Genomic DNA, 23,199 nt, shown 5'->3' on the forward strand with positions numbered 1-23,199 from the left:
AAAAACAGTAGGTGGGACTTGCGAATCTGTATCCAAGGTCCCTCACTGTTTGGTGTGGTTGATAACGTAATCATGATTGAAGCTAAGATTTACCTGATATTGAAGAGAGTTGACAAGAAAATAACCCCTCTTTCTAACAGGCCATATTGCCTTCTCTATGTAATATTTTAATATATACTTAAAAAGGGCATAACCCAAATATCTTTTTTTCCACTCAAGAATCTAAATTAGCCTAGGTTCTTTGGGAAGACCCAAAAGAGAAAAACTGGCAAGTCTATGTGGGTGTTTTAAAAAGTCTGCTGTGAAAGTTCAGAAAACCAAATGACTAGTTCAGACTGGGTACAGCTGGAAAGATGATCATGCAAGACTAGTCTTACCTTGAGGCTGTAAAAAGATGTGTAAGCTATTATTCTCCCATAATGAGTGTTTTATTGACAGTAGATTTTAACCCCCTTTGCTCAATTACCTTTTATTTTACTTCCTTCAAACCCTCCATTCTCTAGGTGGCCATCTATTCGGTTATCTGCTCCAAAAACAAGTCATTCAACATATCTAGCAGTAAACAGCAAATATACTGAAACTAGCCTGTCTTACAAGGAGTACATATTCAGCAGGTAAAGATGAGTTAACGGGATTTCTTAAATCTTGAGAGGGGGTTTCCTTCAGCTGCAGTAATTAACATGTTTGAAAACTAGAATTAATAAATAATCATAGCAAGTTCAACTTCAATTACCATTACAAATGTTTGTATTTTTTTTTGCAAAACAATTGACATCTAATTAGCATGTTAAAAGCTACTTGTGTTCAGATATTAATCAGATAGCTTCTAAAAATCTTCGAGTTATTTATTAAGGATAAGCAGACATATGCATAACCGTAATTAACTCATAACACTACATGATCTATGACTCAAATAATTGTTAGAACTATGACCATAGACTCACCTGTTTATTCGTTTATTCATTCAATAATATGATACAGCAGAAGCCAATTATTCCCTAAAATATACTAAGATTATTATAGCTGAGAGATGTGTGTCTCCTCTATATTACTCCAGAAAGCTAAAAGTTACAGGTACCAGAGGATATATATATCCTACTAAACAAAACTAGCTTTGCTTATAAAGCTTCTTCCAAATTTTAGTGCCCTAATGCTTTGATTGTGTTTTATTACTTCTTATTGCATTGTATGATAACATTTGTTTACAAGTTATACATTCCCATGTATTGCAAACTTCCAAAAAATGATATTGAAGTCTTTTAGTTTGCATTCCCAGTTCATGACACGATTGTCTAGAAAATAACAGACATCCACAAAATCTGTCAAAAAGGATGGAATATCTACTGGTGTGATCTGTTGTTAAACTGTGCACTTTAAGTCTTTTTAAAGAGAGTTAACTCAAGGAAAAGTTCAGGCTTTGACATTAGACAGACCTAGAATGAGAAGCATGCCTCGGCCCTGCTCTACTTAATGTGAGCTAATCACGTAACCTCTGAACCTCAGATACCTCATCTGTAAAGGAGGAATTATATTTCTTACCTCACAGAGTGGTGGCAAGTATTTCGTGAGATAAATATAAATTCCAGCCACTATGAGCATTAAGAGACCTCTTTCCTGCAACTCATACATCAACTATAAAAGGCCTCCCTTTCAGCCTTAGCCCAGTTTGTGGCATGAAGTCAGCCCTTGGAATGTATAATTTTCCTTTATGTTTTTTAAATGTAGAAATATGATAAACTTCAAAAATGAGATTGCATTTGCAGAAAACCCACACTGATCCCAAGAACTCATTCCATGGCACAGCACTTGTTCAGACTCTGATAGAAGGACACAAAAATGTGGAGCCATTCTTATCTTCGCCTGGAAGTTTCCAAATTGCATGGCTCTGGAGAGCAGTCTCACTGACTCAGCGAATGTGGCTTGGCCCAGTATGCATGCTGCTTTGAGATGTTCCTTGGATTTCAGCAGCTCTGTCCTGCTCTCTCTGTCCCAGGGTATAATGTGTTTTCCCTGACTCAAAGTTTCCATGTTTGGAAGTCAGTAAAATAGTCTGAAAAGCAGTTTGTTGTTGTTGTTGTTGTTGTTTGTTTTTTAATCAAATGAAAGAAAGTGGAGCAGAGCCAACTCTTGAAATGAAATACAAAAGCAAGCCAAGTGAAAATGCTAATATTTCAATTGCTACCCTGGGTATAGAAACTCAGAAGTGTAACAAAGAAATCTGAGTTCATATCTAAATGAGTCCTTACTTCACTGTAACTTAGAATAGACATTGCCTTTGATAGCATGTTGAGAGAGAAGTCCGTCTACCTGGTTAGGTCATCTCTTGTGACTGGGACCTCAGTATCTCATTTTCCAGTGCCTCTATCATTGATTTGTTTGTTTGTTTGTGCTTTGTTTGTATGTTCAGCAGCAGCTTTTAAAATGTCTACCAATAATGCCCCATTTCAGGTATCCCGGCCCTTTATAATCCCCTCCCCTTGAGTCTAGGCTGGAACTAATGATTTGCTTCTAAAGAACAAAATTTAGCAAAAGGAATGGGATATAACTTATCAGATTAAGTTACAAGAAGAGTCTGGTTTCTGTTTTGTTCAGTGTCTCTTACTTTCCCATTTGTTCATTCTGATGGAAGGCAGCTGCCATTTTGTGAGCTGTTCTATGGAGAGGCCCACATGGTTAGGAAATGGGGGATGCATCCAGCCAACAACCAGAGAAAAACTGCAGTCTTCTGTTCACTTACCCCAAAGAAACTAAATCTGAGCAATAGAAAATATTATGAACTAAATAAAAAAGAAATCAGTCTGGCGTGGGCTCACGCCTGTAATTCCAGCACTTTGGAAGGCCAAGATGGGAGGATCATGAAGTCAAGAGATTGAGACCATCCTGGCCAACATGGTGAAACCCCATCTCTACTAAAAATACAAAACTTAGCTAGGCATGGTAATGCGCGCCTGTAGTCCCAGCTACTTGGGAGGCTGAGGCAGGAGAATCTCTTGAACCCAGGAGGTGGAGATTGCAGTGAGCTGAGATCGCACCACTGCACTCCAGCCTGGTGACAGTGTGAGACTCCATCTCAAAAAACAAACAAACAAAAAACGTTAAATCAATCATATCAAAACATATCAAATTTTGTGGGATGTAACAAAACAGTGCTCAGAGAAAAACTCCTAACATTGAATTTTTATTTTGTATAAAAGAAAGATTTCTGATCAATAATCTAGGCTTTCAACTGTAAAAAGTAGAGAAATGAGGCAAAAAATGAATTTGAAGCAAGTAGAATAAAACAAGTAAGAAATAATAGCAGAAATCAATGAAATAGAAACAGAAAAGAACATAGGAAAAATCACTAAAACCAAAAGCTGGTTCTTTGAAAAAGTAAACTGATAAACATCTAGCAAGACAGACAAGAAAAAGAAACAAATAATCAATATTAGTAATGAAAGAAGGGTTATCACCACAGACCACATAGACACTACAAAAATTTAAGAGAATACTACAAACAACTCTACACAGATAAATTTAACTATTTTCAAGAAATGAACTATTTCCTGAGAAGCGATAAACTAAAAAATGGTCACTAAGAATGAAAGAAAACGGTATAGTCCTATAATTACTAAATAAATTGAATTAATATTTAAGGAGTCAGTTTTATTTTCAAAGTTTTTGCAGAAGTAATCCGAACGGTTTCCTGTGTGCGGTACCCTGTGGCCTACCTGGGAACTTCAGAGTGGTCTATCCTGTTGGTCATTTCTTAAAGGCTAATGAATACTGCTTAGGGTCAGAATCGTGCAAGAATGGCTCATGGGTGATCCCAGAAGTTCATAAACAAATATATGATGTCTCCTTTTTGAATTCCTCTCTCTTCATTTCTTCTATACTTTACAACTCCCTGAGATTCCTCTTGAGAATATTCACCCAGAGAGCTGGGGCTTTATTTACACTGTTATCCCATGCACTTCCTATCAATGCACCTACATCTGGGGCCAAGTGGTAGAAAAAAGAGAGAAAGGAAAAATAATCAGGAAGTTTATTTTATCCTTTTGAGACCCATGGTTTTCCCTCCAGTGTTCAGCGCCTATGGGCTATCCTGGCCCGAGGAACAATAGAAAGAAGAAAAGAAAAATAATAGAAAACAGAAGATTTTCTTCTACTATCTAGGATTCTTAAGAGACCTCTTTCTGACATCTCCTGTATGAACTATAAGTTTGTCTTTCAGCCCTCACTGCTAAGGCTACAGCCCAATTTCTGTTTTGGGGTTGCCTTGAGTATAGGCTGGGAGACACTAAAAGGGGAGAAAAACGATAATTTCAATGGTACATAAATTCTTGTTTACTTCCTCAATCTGCCTGTTGCTCTCTATTTAGTCCTCAAATAGTTGCTACATTTATTCCGTTCAGGTTTCACAACACATTCAGTGGGGAAAAGAGAAACATTTTTTTTCCCTAAAATTTAAACGTGACTCAGAATTGTAGTATTTGCTAATATTTTTGTAGGTTTTGTTTTGTGTAAAAACAAAAGATTCCTAGTATGCTACCACTCAGAAGATACTGTTAGCTATTTCATGGTGCACATTTTAAAAAAAATGAATATATGTTCTACTTCTAGGGGAAATGTACATTAAAAATCCGTGATATGCACTACTGCAGAACGACTTAAGAGTAGTATAAATATTCTCACAATGTAAAAGTGCATTGTACTGTCTGATAAATACAATGAGAGGTTTTGCTGGCCTATGTCTTTGGAGGATCTTACTGGAACATTTGGAACTAAAAATGGAAAAAAAATGTGTCACAAAACTTTTGATGAATATTTGTTATTTTGAGATTTATGATCTAGGATTTTTGACTCGTAAGAGATCTAGCTCACCCACTGAACTGCAGTTACTTGTCAGTACTGAGGCACCAAGCTTTAACTCAACAACAATATTCAGCAGATGCTTGGAGTATAAAAAAGAGAAGTCATCAAAATCAATATGAGCCTATGTTTATAGAAAACTGTACTTCATAAATAGCACTCCCTTCATCTTACAAGTTCAGAGCACAGAAGTTTCTTCTTTTTGGAGTTGATCAAAATTCTCTCTTGCTTTCCATTTCTTTATATCTTACTTTCTTTCTCCCATATCTCTTTTTCTTTCCATTCCTCAAATTTAAAATTCAATTTGTTAAAGTTTTATGTAGATTGATGCAATTATTTAAGAACCATGGACCAAAAATCATGCTGTGAAATTTCAATATATCAAGAAATAAGATATGTTTCTAATATTTTTCTTCCAAGAAAAGGATTAAATTTGAGACACAGTTCAGTGTAAAGTGGGGTGTAGAGAATGGGGTGGTCAGCTTTGACTTACAAAGTCAGAGAATTTGCCTTTGCCAAATCTATTAAGGTTTGGATATCCTGTCACTTGCAATCCTTGGGCTTCCATTTACACAGAAATCTTCATAAAGGAAGTAATCTGACCTGGATCCTGGGGGAATTGTAGAAGATATCTAGGTTTGGGGCATTGCCTGGAGTGAAAACAATATGTGCAAAGGCAATCCAGCGCTTTTCAGAAAGTACCATATATTATATACACACATATATATGTCTAGAAATGGTGAGCAGTAATGGAAAGAAAGTTAAGTTGAAATTAATCTAATCAAAAAGGACCCATATTAGAATTTTGCTGCAAAAGGCAGGGACTCATATCCTTTTATGTGTGTGTTTTGAGGGGGACATGAGTGTACATTTTTATTTTAGAAAGTGGAAATAATGGATTGGATGGAGACAATCAAGACATGCAAGAAATAGTTTTATCAGTTGGTAGATTATGATAGTAGTTTAGAAAGGGAAAATGATCCCAAATGAATAAGGTCATCAGTTGAATTTTTTAAATTATTTCAATTTAAATGTCAAATTCTCTGTAGTATAATTTATTTAATAATTTGTTTCATACATTATTTCTATTTTATAATGTATAATATGACTTCAGATGTATGGATTATAAAAATTTAAGTTTTTCTACATTTATATTCACTTTGAGGAATTTTTAGGTGGGTTTTTATATAAAAATATCAGAAAAGCTGTAATGGAGCAAGTGGCTTTAACCCACTGAGTTTCTGTTACTGTGTTTCTCCAGTAGGGATAATAATATCCACCCATCTGGACACTAGGAGTGATGTCAGTGTTGTTTAGTTGGGATTGGAGCTTATTTATTTCTGGGATTTGCTTACAAGGGATCACAGCAAGAAATGGAAACAAAAAAATACATGATTCATATTCTTAAAGAGATTTAAGACTGATCCACAGAAACAACATGAGGACCATGTTCAAAGAGAGAAAGTAAAAACAATATATGAAACCAGGGACTAGCTGTTCAGTTAAATGCAGTAGGAACGAGGGCTAAAACAAGACAGGTATTGCCCTGGAAATTGCTGTTGACTTTTCTTTGTGTTCCTAGGATATCAAAATGTAAGACTTGTCTATTATTTGTATCAGCAGGCTGGTAAAGACACATATGTTTTAGGTTGATTCAGAAGTATGGATATTAAGAGAAAAGTATTAATTATTTATAAACACTTGGAAAGAAGAGATTAAAATATAAACACTTGGAAAGGAGAGATTATCTTTTGTTTTGATCGTGATTTGACTGTTTACCTAGAGAATTTAAAATAATATATTAGAATTAATACAGTATTTAGTAAGGTTAATGGAGAAAACATACAATTAACAATAGTTTTCCTCTGTTTCAACAATGTACTTCCAGAATTCATAATTGATTTCTTCATTTATCAAGGAATTACTAGTCATTAACCTGCATTTGTCCCACTTGTTGGTGGATAGGTATAAATAAATATACAAAAGAAACAAAACGCTTGACCTTATTGAGTACAATTCTAGATAGGATAAGTAAAATATAATCAGTAAACCCAAGAGATAAATACAATTGTATGGTATGCTACTGATGGCAGCAGTGGCCCATCTGGAATAGCTGTTGCCAAGATGCTGGCTTCAGCAGGGGAGGTACAGCAGGGGTTGGACTTGGTGGGATTCCTGGGAGCTGGGAACAGGCAGGAGCCTCTCCCCTTACTGAGCTGTCAAGGGGAGACCTGCCCTCCCAGGCACAGCTGCAGCCACTCAGCCATGGCTTCAGGCCTGGGCATCCCTGCACTCTTGGGGGCCCAGGAAGCCCCCTATCCCCACAGGCTCAGAATTGCCTGCTCCCACTCCCTGGCCTCTCCCTTATTCTGGCACTTGCTCTAATTCTGGAGTAAAGTTGAACCGAGCCCAGGTGCTGTAGTGACCTCGCTGGGAGTGTGTGCACTCAGGGCGGTGCTACACACTAGTCCTCCAGTTGCCTTGGCCCCATCCAGACTTTGGGCACTGAGGAGTCCAGAAAAGAGGCCAGGGGTGGGCTGAGGGTAGCTCGGTGCAGGCCTACAGGCACTCCTCAGCATGAACAGCCTGGGTGCTGTGGATGGCATGTTGAGGACAGGAGGCAGACAGGCTCCTGGGAAGAAAGGGGTAGGTCCCAGGTGAAACCCTACCTTGAAGCCAGGATAGCCTGAAGCCTGGGGGCTGAGCTGCCAGCTCCAGGTGGAGTCCTTGGCCCAGAGTGAGAACTTATGGTACTTTTTCTGGGCCTGCCCATGGCTATCCTTGGACCAATCAGCACTCACTTCCTTCATTCTGAGCCCATAAAAACCCTGGACTCAGCCAGACTTGTACAGATGTCAGGACTACCAGTTGTGGAAAGGAAGTAACCACTGCACTTCTCCTCTCTGCTGAGAGCTGGACACTGCTGAGAGCTGGACACTCGTTGGCATGGCCTGTGGAAAGGCACTATCCATTTTCAGGTCTCCTGAGTTCTGTTCTGTCACTCATTGAAGCTCCTCTCCGCCTTACCCTCCAGTTTTCTGCCTACCTCATTCTTCCTGGATGCAGGACAAGAACTCTGGAGCCTCTGAATGGCAGAACTGAAGGAGCTGTAATATAAACAGGACTGAAACATGCCCTCCACTCACTATGTGGCTTGTGATAAGAAGGAGAGAAGCACAACAACCCTTCAGGAAGCCCAGACCTAGGGTCTCCCTGAGCCAGAGTAGTGACACCCTCTTTGGGGCTTTGCAGTTCCTGGCATCTCCAGGCTTCTGGGTGTCGCTGTGTTCCCTTCTCCAGACATGGTTGCCCACAGTGGAAGCCATGTGTGGCACATGTGGTCCAGCTGTAGCCTTGCACAGAGCCTGCACCTGTGTCAGTGCCTGGATCTGCCTGCTCTGCTGCACAGTCAGCATCCCTGGCCATGCACAGTGGCCAGACTCCATGCTTGCTTGCTCACACAGCCCGTGCTGTTCTACACCTGGCTTACCCTTAGCAGGTGTGGGGTCCATGCTGGTAAAGTGAGCCAAGTGCAGCCTGCCAGGCCAAGTGAGGAGAATGAGCTCAGCTCTGAGTATGAGAAATACTGAGGCAGAAGGTGCCACTGGCCACAGAGGTTTCTGGCTGGTGAAGTGACACCCCAAGAACCCTGTGACACTACAAGTGGAAAAGTGTGTTTGAGTACAAATGTAAGCAAGGGAGCAGAAAATTGGGAGTGTGAAAGGGATGCAGTTCTAGATTGAGAGATTATATTCTCAAGTTACATAATAAAGTTGATATGACATTGGTATGGAGATTGACAAAGTATTCAGTGAAAAAAAAACAGAATGTTTCCAGAACTGGATCCCAAAGTGTATCATAGTTTAATGTATAGTAGTGATGTTACTTTAATTCAGTGGAATGAGACATGTTCTGTTTATTCAATCAAGCTGGAACAATCCGTTTGAAAGTAAATAAGAGGGGACTGCTCTCTCATACTAAGCAGAAAAATAAAACTCATTTAGAAGAAAACCTAGATGTAAAATTAATGGTAATAAAAAATGATATCAAAATTCTCTTGTGGAAAACTAGAAAGTGAATACATCTTTCATTCATTAAATGCATAGTTATTGAATCCTGTTAGTCAGGTGTAATTCTGGGTGCTTGAGGCACACAATTAAATGAAACACGGATCTCCATGTTGAATAAATAGGAGACAATAACTAGCAAGCAAAATAAATAATTATACAATCTATTTTGCCATGAAATAACAAGGGCTGTGGAAAAAAGTATAAATAAAATGAAACTGGGAAAGAGAGATTGTGAATGCTGGGGCCGAAGAGGGTGGGTAAAGAGTAGGCTAGATTACGATTCTTTGTAATACCATAAAATAGGACTCATTGAAAATGTGTCATTTGGTAAGTACATTGACTCACACCTGTAATCCCAGTGGGATACTAAGGCAAGAGGATCACTCCAGGTCAGCAGTTCCAGACCAGCCTGGATGACACAGTGATACCTCCATCTTCACCAAAAAAAAAAAAAAAAAAAATTAGCTGGGCATGGTGTCATGCTCTTGTCATCCTAGTTACTTGGAGGTTGAGTCTGAAGGATTGTTTGAGCCCAGGAGGTTGAGGCAGCAATGGGCTATGATCACACCACTTCACTCCAGTCTTGCTGACAAAGTGAGACCCTGTCTCTAAAAACAAGAAAGAAAGAAAATATCGCACTTGAGCCAAAATTTAAAGAAACTGACTAGTAATTCAGGCAGACGCCTTAGAACACAGAGCTCTAAGCAGAGTCAGGAACTGAGGTAAAGGTTCTAAGGTGTGTGTTTATACACAGAAGAGCAAAATCAGTATCTGGCTTCAAGAACTGGAGGGATATTAAGAGATAAAATGGAATCAGGTCATACAGACTATTGTAGGCTGTTTTAATAACTTCTCACATAACCATTCTTTATATGCAAAAATTCAAAGTTGAGCCCCATTTGACAAGATAGAAATTAGAAAACTTTTTGAGTTATAATACCATAAAAAGAAAATACACAAACCATAGATTTGAAAAATTCTAATTGCCATACCTAAGATATACTACATGTTTAATTTACGCAAAATAGAAAAATGAGTTAAATGTGTTGAAGGCAATTCACAAAGAACAAATCCAACAGTTCAACAGACATATGAGAGTTTATCTACCTTTATGGTAGTGAAGTCAATGAAAATTAAAATAACAGTGACTTTTGAAATACTTATGAGACTGGCATAAGTTAAGAAGAAAATAACTATAATTCTAATTGATGGCTAAAATATAAGGATATACTTTGCTAATGGAAATATCAATTAGTCTATTTTTAAAGCAATCTGTAAATATCTAGTGACATTAGTGACATTTATTGAAAGTACAATTTTAAGTGATCGCTTCTATATCTCTGTAAGCCTTTTTATAGAAATCATTTTAAGTACTGATTTAAAAATCTTTGGACAAAAAAATCTTGATAAACTATAAAACCTGATTGTGTGTATGCAAAAGACTGCACATGTGTACCTATACTCACACAGGTGTTTTTTGGATGGACTTGAAATTTGGAGAAAGATGCTCAGTAATTCTGGCTTTGGTACTACCACCCTGTTTTAATTGTAAATTTGTCATATTTGTTTTATACATTATTATGTACATACAATTATTTATATGTGTGTGTGTGTGTGTGTATATATATATATATTCCAAACAAGTATTTTATTTTGCGTAACAATTCAAGCTTACAAACATAGACTTAATAATCTTTGGTTTATATCAATATTCTTGTTGTATAATGTGGAAACTGAGGCCTCAATAAATATACAAATTTACATAGTGAATAACAAAGCCAGATGTAGCTAACATCCTCTCCCTTCTGCCCCACCCCCCTTACTTTCTTTCTCTCTCTTAACCATGCCAGTGTTCTCTAGACAAAAGGGCGTGAGAATCTTGAATTAGATGTTTCCACATATAAAGCTTGATTGTCTTCTCTGAGTTCTGTCAGGATTTTTGCTACTATTTTCCAGCATCTCCCAAACTTTTTGAAGTTTAAGTTTGAAATAAAGTAACATGCAAAAGTTCCCTGGACTGGGGACAAATTTCTTCTTTGATTATTGTGCCATATTCCCCATTATAGGAAGGTCAGAAGGAAACATCTGGCCAGCAAATTGCCACGGAGTAGAATTGAAGAATTACTGGGAAATTCATGAAATTCCATGGACAAGTGACAAACGATCCCGAAGTCATTGATGCCAAAACATTCACAACAGAAAAGAGAAAATAAAGAGCGTTTTGTCCTAAGAATTTAAAAGAAAAGACAAATATAAATGTCAACCAAGGGCCATAGATGTTCTATATTTTATTCCAAGTGGAAAACAGCAAGTCTTCCAACTTTGTGAAACACTTTCTTTAGGCAATAAAGATCACATTTATTTACGTCTGGCATCTTTAATCATCCTCATCTAGATTGTCTAGATTTATATAAATTAAATAGCCAAGACCAAGAAAAAAGGGTAACTTGCCCAAGGTCACCCAGTTAATTATCAGCAATATCAGACTAGACGTGTATTTTCTGACATTATCCTCCCCCATCCTTTCCCTCATAGAATATCTTGGGGTGAGATATTGAATGAATGTAGAAAACAGATAATTCATACTTAGAGGAATAAAGAAAATTAGTTTTCAAAAACATGTAACTAATATAACTGCACAGAAGACATTCTCTGCAATACTGATATTACTTTTTGTATTTTTTTTTTTTTTGGACGTAGATAAAGGGTGTGTGCTACACACCACAGTTGGGAAATAGTTTCTTGAAGGTGATACATGGTTAAGTTCTTAGCATCTTCTTTCCTGTGTCTTTTTGGCCCAGAACTATAATGTGTTTTTCACTTCATTTTGAGCACCGTGAGTTCATGGAATTTTTCATTATTATTATATTTGGTCCTTGGGCCACTTAATATGATCACAAAATACATATGAATAGATGTTGAACAAACAAATTGATAGATGGATTAATATATTCCTGGCTTGTAAATGGAAAATACTTCCACTTGTTTACATACGGCCTTAGGAAGTTGTTAGTGATTCCCAAGCCCTTAATCATGAAAATCCCTTGTGTGTTAGTCCATTTTCATGCTGCTTGTAAAGACATCTGAGACTGGGCAATTTACAAAAGAAAGAGGTTTATTGGACTTACAGTTCCACATGGCTGGGGAAGCCTCACAATCATGGTAGAAGGTAAAAGGCACATCTTGCATGGCAGCAGACAAAAAAGAGAGCTTGTGCAGGGAACTTTCCCATTTCAAGACCATCAGATCTCATTAGACTTATTCACAATCACGAGAACAGCATGGGAAAGACCTGCCCCCATGACTCAATTACCTCCCACCAGCTTCCTCCCACAACACATGGGAATTCAAAATGAGATTTGGGTGGGGACACAGTCAAACCATATCACCTGGTTATTATACCTGTAAGTGTGCATGTGTGTGGGCACTGATGCTACCTCCCCACTGATGCTACCTCCCCACTGTTGTCACTACTCAGAATCATGTGCTGTCTATGACACGTTAGTGTTCGTGTGATATCAGTACGAGTTTGTCTTCTTGAACCAACTGATGATCTTTGATTGAAAATACAACTTTGGGGAACCTACTGTAGGTCAGTTATTGTTCCAAGCACTAGAAATAAAATAGTCAAAGACAACTTTTCTACCTGTGCAGAAAACTCACAGATAAGTTTAGGACAGAGATGCACAAAGAACTGGAGAGCATTAAGAAGAGCTTCTGAGCTGTGTTTGGAGGTGAGACCTGAAAGATGAATATAAATTGTGCAGACAAAAAAGTAGGAGTTTAGTGGTAGGCAAAAGAGTATTTGAATAGGGCTTGCTTTTTTTTCAGAGGAATGGGTCTGCATGTGGGAAGGTAAATGAGTAGATCCGAGAGACCATACACATTCATGCATGTGAAATGTCTACGTTTATTTGGAATAATAGGTGAAGAAAGAGATTAAACCTGAATGTTAGGAGAAGACAAAATCTGAGACATTGAAGAAGAAAGGGGGCCGGGCGCGGTGGCTCAAGCCTGTAATCCCAGCACTTTGGGAGGCCGAGACGGGCGGATCACAAGGTCAGGAGATTGAGACTATCCTGGCTAATCCAGTGAAACCCCGTCTCTACTAAAAAATACAAAAAAACAGCCGGGTGAGGTGGCCGGCGCCTGTAGTCCCAGCTACTCGGGAGGCTGAGGCAGGAGAATGGCGTAAACCCAGGAGGCGGAGCTTGCAGTGAGCTGAGATCCGGCTACTGCACTCCAGCCTGGGCGACAGAGCCAGACTCCGTCTCAAAAAAAAAAAAAAAAAAGAAGAAGAAAGGGATAACACTGAGAGTAAGCAAAGCCACACCTTGCAAAACTTTGCCAACCGAATAACTTATACTTTATCAAGGGTTTTTGAAATTTATTGAACAGTTTTCAGAAGCGGGGATTATATTTAAGTTACTTTTTTTTTTTTTTTTTTTTTGAGGCGGAGTCTCACTCTGTTGCCAGGCTGGAGTGCAGTGGTGCGATCTCGGCTCACTGCAACTTCCGCCTCTCAGGTTCAAGCGATTTTCCTGCCTCAGCCCCGTGAGTAGCTGGGAGTAAGGCGCGCACTGCCACGCCCAGCTAATTTTTGTATTTTTAGTAGAGACGGGGTTTCTCTTTGTTGGCCAGGATGGTCTGGATTTCTTGACTTCGTGATTTGCCTGTTTCGGCCTCCCAAAGTGCTGGGATTAACAGGTGTGAGACACCACGCCCAGCCTCAAGTTGCTTTTAAAATTACTTGGTCTTCTCTGTGGAAAAAGAAAAAAATGGCTAGGAGAGCAGTGTTGAAAGGAAGAGATATGTTTCTTTATCTAAAAGGTAATGATAATTGTAAACTGCCTAGGCTTATTGCAAATGGGTTTTATACCCTTTGGTGTAATGGGGCAGATTGGATTTGAAATGGAGTCAAATACAGAGCCTGGGACATAGAATTCCTGTACTATACCTTAGTTTCTCTCTACCCATATCTAATTTCCTTATTTGCTCTTGCCTTGCCAAATTTTTTTTTTTTTTTTTTGAGTGGAACTGTATGTTGCTTCTGTCATGCTTGTTTTATCCATGCCTGAGAAGAGTGGGGAATAAGCACTGGTCTAACTAGAGCCAAATCTCCAGGCAGCACTGAGTCTTTAAAGAATCACACGGGACAGGCGCAGTGGCTCCTGCCTGTTATCCCAGCGCTTTGGGAGGCTGAGGTGGAAGGATCCCTTGAGTCTAGGAGTTTGAGACCAGCCTAGGCAAGATGGTGGGACCCAATCTCTACAAAAATTAAAACAATTAGGTTGGCGTGGTGGCACATGCCTGTAATCCCAGCAACTGGGGAGGCTGATACAGGATAGTGTAAGCCTGGGAGGTTGAGGCTGCGGTGAGCTATGATTGTGCCACTGAACTCCAGCCTGGATGACAGATTGAGACCCTGTTTCAAAAAAAAAAAAAAAAACTCCTCCTTTCCATTGTCCTCTTTATTTCCTTTTAAGTTAAAGTTACATAGTCTTCTGTCTACAGATACTCTTTATCATCAGACAGAAAAAAAATGGAGGAGACGTTTACCGAGCTTTTGTCCAGTCTTTGAGTGTGACATTGTTCCATTGCGATATAATCTCAAACTTCAGGTATGCATGGAACAGATTAAGCGAGGCATTTTTGTCATCCTCTCCCATATATTTACTTGATATCTGTGATCTTCTTAATGAGAACCTGGGATAAAGTCATAGGATCATAAGATACACATAAACCTGATACTGGTACCAGCATCTGCTCATCCCTTTGCTGTTTTAGATGAAAGAAGCTTATTGTGCTGTATTTAGCCGGATGGCAAACTAGGAAAACTGTCAAAAGGGCATTATAGAAAAAGAAAAAAAATCTTTCAATAAAACATGTTTCATTTCCATCATTTCAATTGCTTTGGAATTATGGGCTATTTCTCCAGGGACAGCAGCTTTTCAGCAAGTGGTTGAGTCTCTAAAAAAACTACTGATCACTTTCCTAAATGGGACAATCTCCACAATAAGATACAATGTTTGAGTCATGTTCAAAGGAAAGTCACAACCACTGTTCACTTGACAATTCAGTCTTGAAGGTCAAACAAAACATCACATTTCTATGAATTTTTTAAAATCTCCCAGAAAAAGAATGTCACAACTTCCACTGTGCTCACAAAGAACTTTGTACCCTGGGTTGTACTTCACTGTATAGTTTAACTTTGGGTTTGTCTGTCCATTGGTCCCACTTAGTATCTTGTGATTACATTATGTTCTCATCATGCCTTATCTCTGTGTATCTAAAATCTTCACATAGAAATAGATGGTTAGCAAGAAAAAAAAATGCTTTTAAGGAATGGATTCATTGGTAAGTACAGGTTCTCAGAAATGTATCCCAAGATATTTTTACATTATATTTGCAAACAATTATAGAGTCACTGGAAATTGAAAAGATAGTACAAAAAGTTCCCCTTTGACCTTCATTCAGCTTTCCCTAATGGAAACATTTAAATAACTATTTTACATCTTCAAAACAAGGAAATTGATATTGGCACAATACAATTAACTCAAGTTTACTTGGATTTCATCAGGTTTTGCATGCACTCTTTCTTTGTGTGTGTGTTAATTTTTGTAATTTTGTGTATAGTTATGTGAGATTTTCTCACCTGCTTAGATTTATACAAGTGAGAAACAGAAATGTTCTGCCACTCAAAGGACCTACTTTTATAGCCACACCCTCTTCATCTGCACTAACCACAGGCAACCATCGATCTGTCCTCCCATTGGTGTAGTTTTGTTGTTTAGAAAATGTTATATAAATGGAATCATCTAGCACTTAACTTTCAAAGAATGACATTTTTCACTCAGTGTGATGCCCTTGAAATCCATCCAGGTTGTCGCATTACCTGCAGTTTCTTTCTTTTTAGTGCTGGGTAGCATTCTATTATGTGATTGTACCACAGTGTGTTTAGCCAGACTCCTCAGATATTTAATATAATTTTCAATTTTTTTTCACCGTTACCATCTCATGCTTACACTTCTCATAGGTAACAGTTAAAAAATTCTTTTCCCAAGATCTTTCTTGTGAATGCTTCTCATTAAATTCTCTATAAATCATGTCCCTTTATTGATGTGTCAAAGAGGAATAGCTCCACATCTAACTTGGCCCTCCAGCATTTTTCAACTTGGAACCCAGTGGAAGAATACAACTTCCCCAATAGTAAGAACAACATGGTTATAGGATCTTGGCAAGAGTTTGGAACTGTACAGGTTACAGTAAGTAATTTTGGCAAATGTTCCTAATTCACTCTGTTCTTTTGCACACATTAATCTTTTACTCCAGGGTTCTTTAGCAATGCACTTTTAAGTGCTATCAGAGAGAATGTATTTGTTCTAAACCATGCATAACCCAGTGAATCTGAGAGCTTGGTCTTTGGGGGGAACTGTTTTTAAAGGAAGACCATTTTGTATTTGATACAGCTCTGGCCAGAACTGAATTTAACAAATCGATATACACTTATGGTTTCACCAAAGGCTTCGGGTGGGTAAGGAGGTGGTGGTGTGACTTGGAAAGGCATAGACAGCTTTTTATTACTCTAAGTAGTGGAGTTGGCATTTTTTTTTTCAGTGCAATAATGATTCAAACACACAAAAGGAATCCCCATGATGCTAAGTAAAAAATACTTTGTGTTTTCTTTTTCTGCCTTTTTCCAACCTCACCCTGAGATCATGAAAAAGAATGGAAAGAAAAAGATAATAATGAGAGTCTGACTTAGTAAAAGCAAAGTTCTTTCTCTGTTAGTATCACACAAACAGAGAAGTCCCCAGGCCTTTCATGTGTATTCTGGAAGGAATGCCTGCTTCCAAAAATGGTAAATTTAACCTTCTCAAAGTTACATTTTCCTGAATTATCAAGGCTCAATCTTGTTCTTTTGTTACTGAATACATCTCTCATAAAACTCAGACGCCTTTTTGGGCTGACCCTGGAGCTGAGGGTGGAGGCGCAAAGAGGCGGGTGAGAAGGAAGCCCATGTATTTCATGTTTCTTCTAATCAGTTTCTTTCAGGTGCTTCTTCAGGGACTGCCTGATCCCTGCACAATGCTCCTGCTCCTGATCAAGGAAAAGACGTGTGATTTTGCAGTCTCCTTTAGCTCTCCTTCATGGAAATGATTCTCTTGATACTGAAACTAAAACATATCCTAGGCATGGCTGAAAAGTAAGCATCCTGGGCCTCTTTTCAATTTCTCCAAGCACCAGCCGCGACTGGAAATTGTTAAGCAGTCTTTCTCAGAGTTTCTTTCTGTTTTTACTATTTTGGTTTCCTTTATATGAATCATTTTTCACTGCAGCAAGAAAAGCGAGGGAGTGAAAGGTAACAGAAGTGCTGGGGAATAGAATAATATTTGCTCTCTGCTGCGTCATCTGACTCGGATCTTTAGTAGGGGCCTTTCAAGCCTGGATTTCTAGCTGGAAAGGGATTTTTAAAATGAGAAAAACTGAAAATAACCCTCATGCTGATGGTCAGGATTTAGCTAGGAATAGAAGTTTGCCTCCAAGAATGTTAGGGGAAATTTCTGAGAGGATCTTGCCTAAGAACTTCTCACTTGTGGATTCCAATTTTTTACTTTGAGTTTTATATTAAAATAGGTGTGTCATGTTCTCCTAATATCTGTGAAATATTTTTTATTCTATGATAGGATAGGCTAGGAACAAAAGCAGGGAATTTTCTGAACCTTGGTTCATGTCGTGAGTGGATATTTGGTGTAATAGAGACAATTAGGTATTGAAGACAGACAGCCCTGACTCTGTAAATTAGGTATTGAAGACAGACGGCCCTGACTGTGTTTTCTCAATATATCATTTATCAGCTGATGTTTTCTTGAGAAGCCGTGTTACGTTTTTGATCTGGAATATTGTAATGCTATCTTTCTTTCAAGGGTGCTGCAGGGATTATAATGTGGAAAATAAATCATAATTTATTATTAGAATAATAGTATTATTATATTATTAGAAATCTAAATTAGACAAATTTAGATGTTGTACACGCCTTCAAAGTAGTTTACACAAGCACCGTGAATTTAAAAATAGTATATCAAAACCTAGTGACATGAATTTATAAAGATAGAAAGCTAGTATTAGAGACCTTCTGACTTTTAGGTTACTGTATGTAGAATACTTTTGACTTACATTTGTAACTTCTGTGTGTATGCTTGTAAATATTTATAATACATGGATACTCACTACTTATAATACTGATTAAATAATTTTAGAGTAAATTTGTCATATATCTCATAATAAAAAATATAAATACAGGTAAAGAATTTGCAAGCAATGACAACTCAAAAGAAAATAAAAGTGATTCGGCTAGATCCAAACCAAAGATTAAATTGAACATGAGGATACAACATGAGTTCACTTATTTTTATCATATCCAGCCTACATCTGACTTTGTTACCCAATAAATGTTATGCTGGGACTGTTATATAACTTTCCAAATTCAGCTGTTGTTCCAGCAGATGACATTAAAACTCCTTCAACCACCATTAAGATAACAAGTAAGTTTCACTTCCTTAGGATTTCTGGCAATAATTGAAAACTTATTGAACATATGCCTAGAAAGACCAGCTGAAGAAGAGAACAGAAAAATGATTATTCAACGTGTTCAGAGTCTGCCTAAAATTACTCCAGAATGATTGAACTGACAATTCCCATTGGATAGGAGGCCTGTGGCCCTTATGGTCGTAAAAAGACGCATGATCTGTGACCTCTACAATAAAAGATGGGAAAGACAAAGCTGGGTGTACAATTGTACAGATGCTGAAGGAGGTAGAAATGTTCTTTCATATTTAATGATTAAAGATACAATTTAATCTTTGAAAATACATAAATTACATGATACATAAACAACCTCCTGTATCTCCTCTAAATTATATTACTCAAACAAAACACAGCTTTAGCCTAAGGGAAGGCTTTTACAATAGCTAAGTGAACTGATAGAGTTTCTTTAAAAAAAAAAAAAAAAACCTACTTAATAAACATGTAAGTATAGAGTACAGTATTGTTAACTATGTGCATTGTATATAACATAACTCCAGAAATTTTTCATGCATAACTGAAACTCTATAGCCAGAGAACTCCTTATTTCCCACTCCCTGCGGCTCCTGGCAATCACCATCCTACCTTCTGCTACTAAGAGTTTGAGTACTTTAGATGCCTCAGATAATTGGAATCATACAGTGTTCAAAAGATTCGAAAACAAAATCTCAAAGAGATATTATTTATAGTCTGAAGTTTATTCTAGCATTATTCACAAATGCCAATATATGAAATAACCCCAAAGTCCATGTATAGATAAATGGATAATGAAAAGGTGATAACGATCTATCTCTAGATATCTATCTATATGTCACATCTATCTATCTATCTCTATCTACCTATCACCTATCTGTTGTTAGATATCTATAGATAAAGAGAGATATAGATCTCTCTATATATACATACACACATATATAGGTATCTACATATTTATATGTAGATATAGGTAGATATAGGTATCTACATATTTATATAGAGAGATATCTATGTCTGTCTATCATCTATCTATCTATCTATCTATCTATCTATCTATCTATCTATCTCTAGCTACCTATCACCTATCTGTTGTTAGATATCTATAGATAAAGAGAGATATAGATCTCTCTCTCTATATATATATACACACATATATAGGTATCTACATATTTATATAGAGAGATATCTATGTCTGTCTGTCTATCATCTATCTATCTAACTATCTATCTATCTATCTATCTATCTACCTACCTACCTAATACATAGTCATGGTCTTTTAACGGTGGGATACTTTCTGATAAATGCATCCTAAAGCGATTTTGTCATGCATTGACCTAATGTACATACAAAAACCTAGACAATACAGCCTATTACATGTCTAGGCTAATTATGTAAACATTTCTTATAAAGAGCTTGAGGCCGCCGGGCGCGGTGGCTCAAGCCTGTAATCCCAGCACTTTGGGAGGCCGAGATGGGCGGATCACAAGGTCAGGAGATCGAGACCATCCTGGCTAACACGGTGAAACCCCGTCTCTACTAAAAATACAAAAAACTAGCCGGGCGAGGTGGCGGGCGCCTGTAGTCCCAGCTACTCGGGAGGCTGAGGCAGGAGAATGGCGTAAACCCGGGAAGCGGAGCTTGCAGTGAGCTGAGATCCAGCCACTGCACTCCAGCCTGGGTGACAGAGCGAGACTCCGTCTCAAAAAAAAAAAAAAAAAAAAAAAAAAGAGCCTGAGGCCAACTCCTTATATAAAAATGTAAATATTACCAAGACAAAATATTCTATGTTTAATTAGTTTTATATAATATAATAAATAACTTTTGTTCTTTGGGCCTCAATATTTCTTACCAGTTTGGGGAAAAAAAAAAAAAAGAAAGGAAGAAAGGAAGGAACTGAAGCTTGTTATTTTCTAAAGGAAGCTTGATAGTTACAAGTTTATGAAAGTTAACCTGATGAAGTTTAGAGATTTTCCAAGGAATTTGGAGTCTAAAGGCTTGGATCTGAGTTTTGAGTGTGTCATTAAACGGCTTTGTGATCTGGTTTTGTATCCTCGGTTTTTTCATATATAAAACTATGCCAATACCAGCTTTTCTCCAGGGTTTTTGGGTAAATCACATGAAGCTGTATATATGAATATATGTTTTGTTTACTAAAAATGTGAATGTTTGCTGATGATTCTATTAGCATTGTTAGTCAGTAGGATGTACTACACCTGAGGACTGAAATGTTAACATATATATATAAATATGTCAGTATATAGATATAACATTTCTCTGTCATTTAACATCTGTTTGCATGTTCTCTGTCTAGGTCATGCAGGTACTGGATCTTTACCAGTGTCTGTAAGTGAATCTGAAATTGTTTAGAAGGATCCCAAAATTTGAGAACTGTGTAGTAGGACCTGGAATCTGGGATCTAAAGATGCTAGGACAACTAACGAAGGCTAAGCCAAAGGCAAGTAATGATTCCAGATAATTAATGAAATTAAGAAACGTAAACTTCTGGGATAGAAGGCATTTCTAAATACTTGTGTTTTAAAATATATTCCTTATACAAATACTCAGTTATAATGTTGGTTTCAAGAACCGATCAAGAAGGATTGATAAGTGTTTCTCAAATACCAGTGAAGTGCCTGTCCATCGCCCAGGAAACTTGCATGTATTACTTTGTGTAATCCTCCTGATAATTCTATCAGATGGGTACTCCTATTTACAAATGTGGGGCCGAGTTGCAATGAATACTTAAAATGCCCGGAGCCATGACACAGAGATAAGATCTTAGCCCAATTGTTCTACCTGTCTAAATATCTGTTATCTAAATACACATGATGTATTTTTATCTATTTGTATTAGTACATTCTCTCATTACTATAAAGAAATACCTGAGACTGGGTAATTTATAAAGAAAAGAGGTTTACTTGGCTCACGGTACTGCAGCCTGTACAGGAAGCATGATGCTGGCATCTGCTTGGTTTCTGAGGAGGTCTCCATAAAATTATAATCATGGGAAAGGTGAAGCAGGAGCAGGCACATCACAAGGAGAAGCAAGGAAGCAAGAGTGAGGTGCTACACACTTTTAAATGACCAAATCTCATGAGAACTCACTATTGTGATAACAGTACCAAGGGGGATGGTGCTAAACCATTCATGAGAAATCTGCCCTCATGATGAGTCACCTCCCACCAGTCCCCATCTCCAACGCTGGGGTTACATTTCAGTATGAGATTTGGGTTGGGACAGTTCCAAACCATATCACTATCAATGTTTCTTTGTGTGCACATATCTATATATCCTTGCCTATCTCTCTATTTCTACACCTAGATAGTACCTTGAGAAAGTAAGTCTATATCTTATTTTCATATTGGCATATCTTGCTCAAGTAATAAAAAAGACCAACCACAAGTGAAAATCAACCTTAGGATCATGTCCACTGTATAGAATAAAGAAAAAAAGAAGAAGGAAAAGTAAAAGAAATCTGAAATAATTTATGAGTATAGGATGGGATAGTAATTCCAAGAAAAACATTTTAAGTAACAGTAGGAATCCTGTTATAAGCTTATATAACTCCATGGAAGAAATGGAGAAAACAGGGAAAAGTAAAATTAATTGTATAATTCAGTTACATTTTAACACTTGATTCACACCTTATTAGGATGAATCAGTTCTTAGTATTTTCTCAGAAGACAGAGGAATCTTAGGAAAACTCTAGGTGCCCCAGAAGCAATTTATTTGCATTATAGTTTAGTTAATGGCTTTTGGAAGAAAAAAGAGCCTGATCATATCAAGAAATGTGTTATGTTTTTTGTTTTTCTTTTTCTTTTTTTTTTTTTTTTGTCACCTGACAAACTTGGATCTGCCTGGGAAAGTTGAAAAGGGGTAGGCAGGTAAAACTATGTGTGCAGAATAGGCAGAGAGCATGCATTGTTTAGCATGAAGGCATATATGTTTCCAGTCTAAACTCTTTTATGAAGCCCACCAATGATCCGAGTTCTTTCACCTCCCTCCTGAATTTTCCTTCTCAGAACTCATCGTATGTGTCTAGCAGGCTGGATCCATCTTCAGGCATTACCAAAGACCTCAAAATGCTTGTGAAACTCTTAACCCTGTACTGATTTTTAATAAGATAACTCATCTGATTTCTTTTATAATCTTACTTAGTCCTTCCAAACCCTATTCAAACTCTTCCATTGATTTTAATTGTGAGTAACTTTTTGACAGGGGCCTATCTAATTATCCTATTTCCTCTGCACAGCATAGTGCTTTGTGCATCATAACTGCTCAGTAATATCTAAATAATTCTGTTTTCTTGACTGCTAGGGATCCACTACTAGACGTCCCTGCATGCTGATGTCCAGCTCTGTGCTCCTTAAAATGGTGCCTTATTATGCCTTTGCCTATGGCAAAGATAAAAATTCAGGTTTAGAGAGATTGAACAAAGTCACATGATTAACTAGTGGGTATGAGCATGAGTTAAGCTCCATGCTTGTCCCATTGCCCCGTAGTGCCTCAAAAGTTCACACGCAATGAATAAGGCACATTAGGGTATTTATCTGTGCCAAGGGAAGAGCGTAATAAAAGCTTGGAGAGTCTGTACTTGCAATGACATTTGCACACTTCCACACAAGTGAACACTCAAGTGACCCATTCTTTCTGTCCTATAATGCATGAGCTAACATTTGAAAAGAGATTTGAATATCTGCAAAAATGTTCTGAAAAT

General features: G+C 37.6%; 2 long non-coding RNA genes across 2 annotated transcripts in view; both read left to right on the plus strand.

Annotated features, from left to right (window-relative positions):
* LOC105491480 (uncharacterized) overlaps positions 1-23,199 on the plus strand; it is a 101,103-nt gene that overhangs the window by 8,770 nt on the left and 69,134 nt on the right. The gene's annotated exons all lie outside the window — the stretch shown is intronic.
* Positions 516-21,589, plus strand: LOC105491479 (uncharacterized). Its single transcript, XR_011616175.1, has 3 exons — positions 516-614; positions 16,967-17,127; positions 20,794-21,589. It is a non-coding gene; the product is annotated as an uncharacterized lncRNA (long non-coding RNA).

Source organism: Macaca nemestrina, chromosome 18 (genome assembly GCF_043159975.1).
Source record: "Macaca nemestrina isolate mMacNem1 chromosome 18, mMacNem.hap1, whole genome shotgun sequence".
Taxonomy (NCBI): Eukaryota; Metazoa; Chordata; class Mammalia; order Primates; family Cercopithecidae; genus Macaca; species Macaca nemestrina.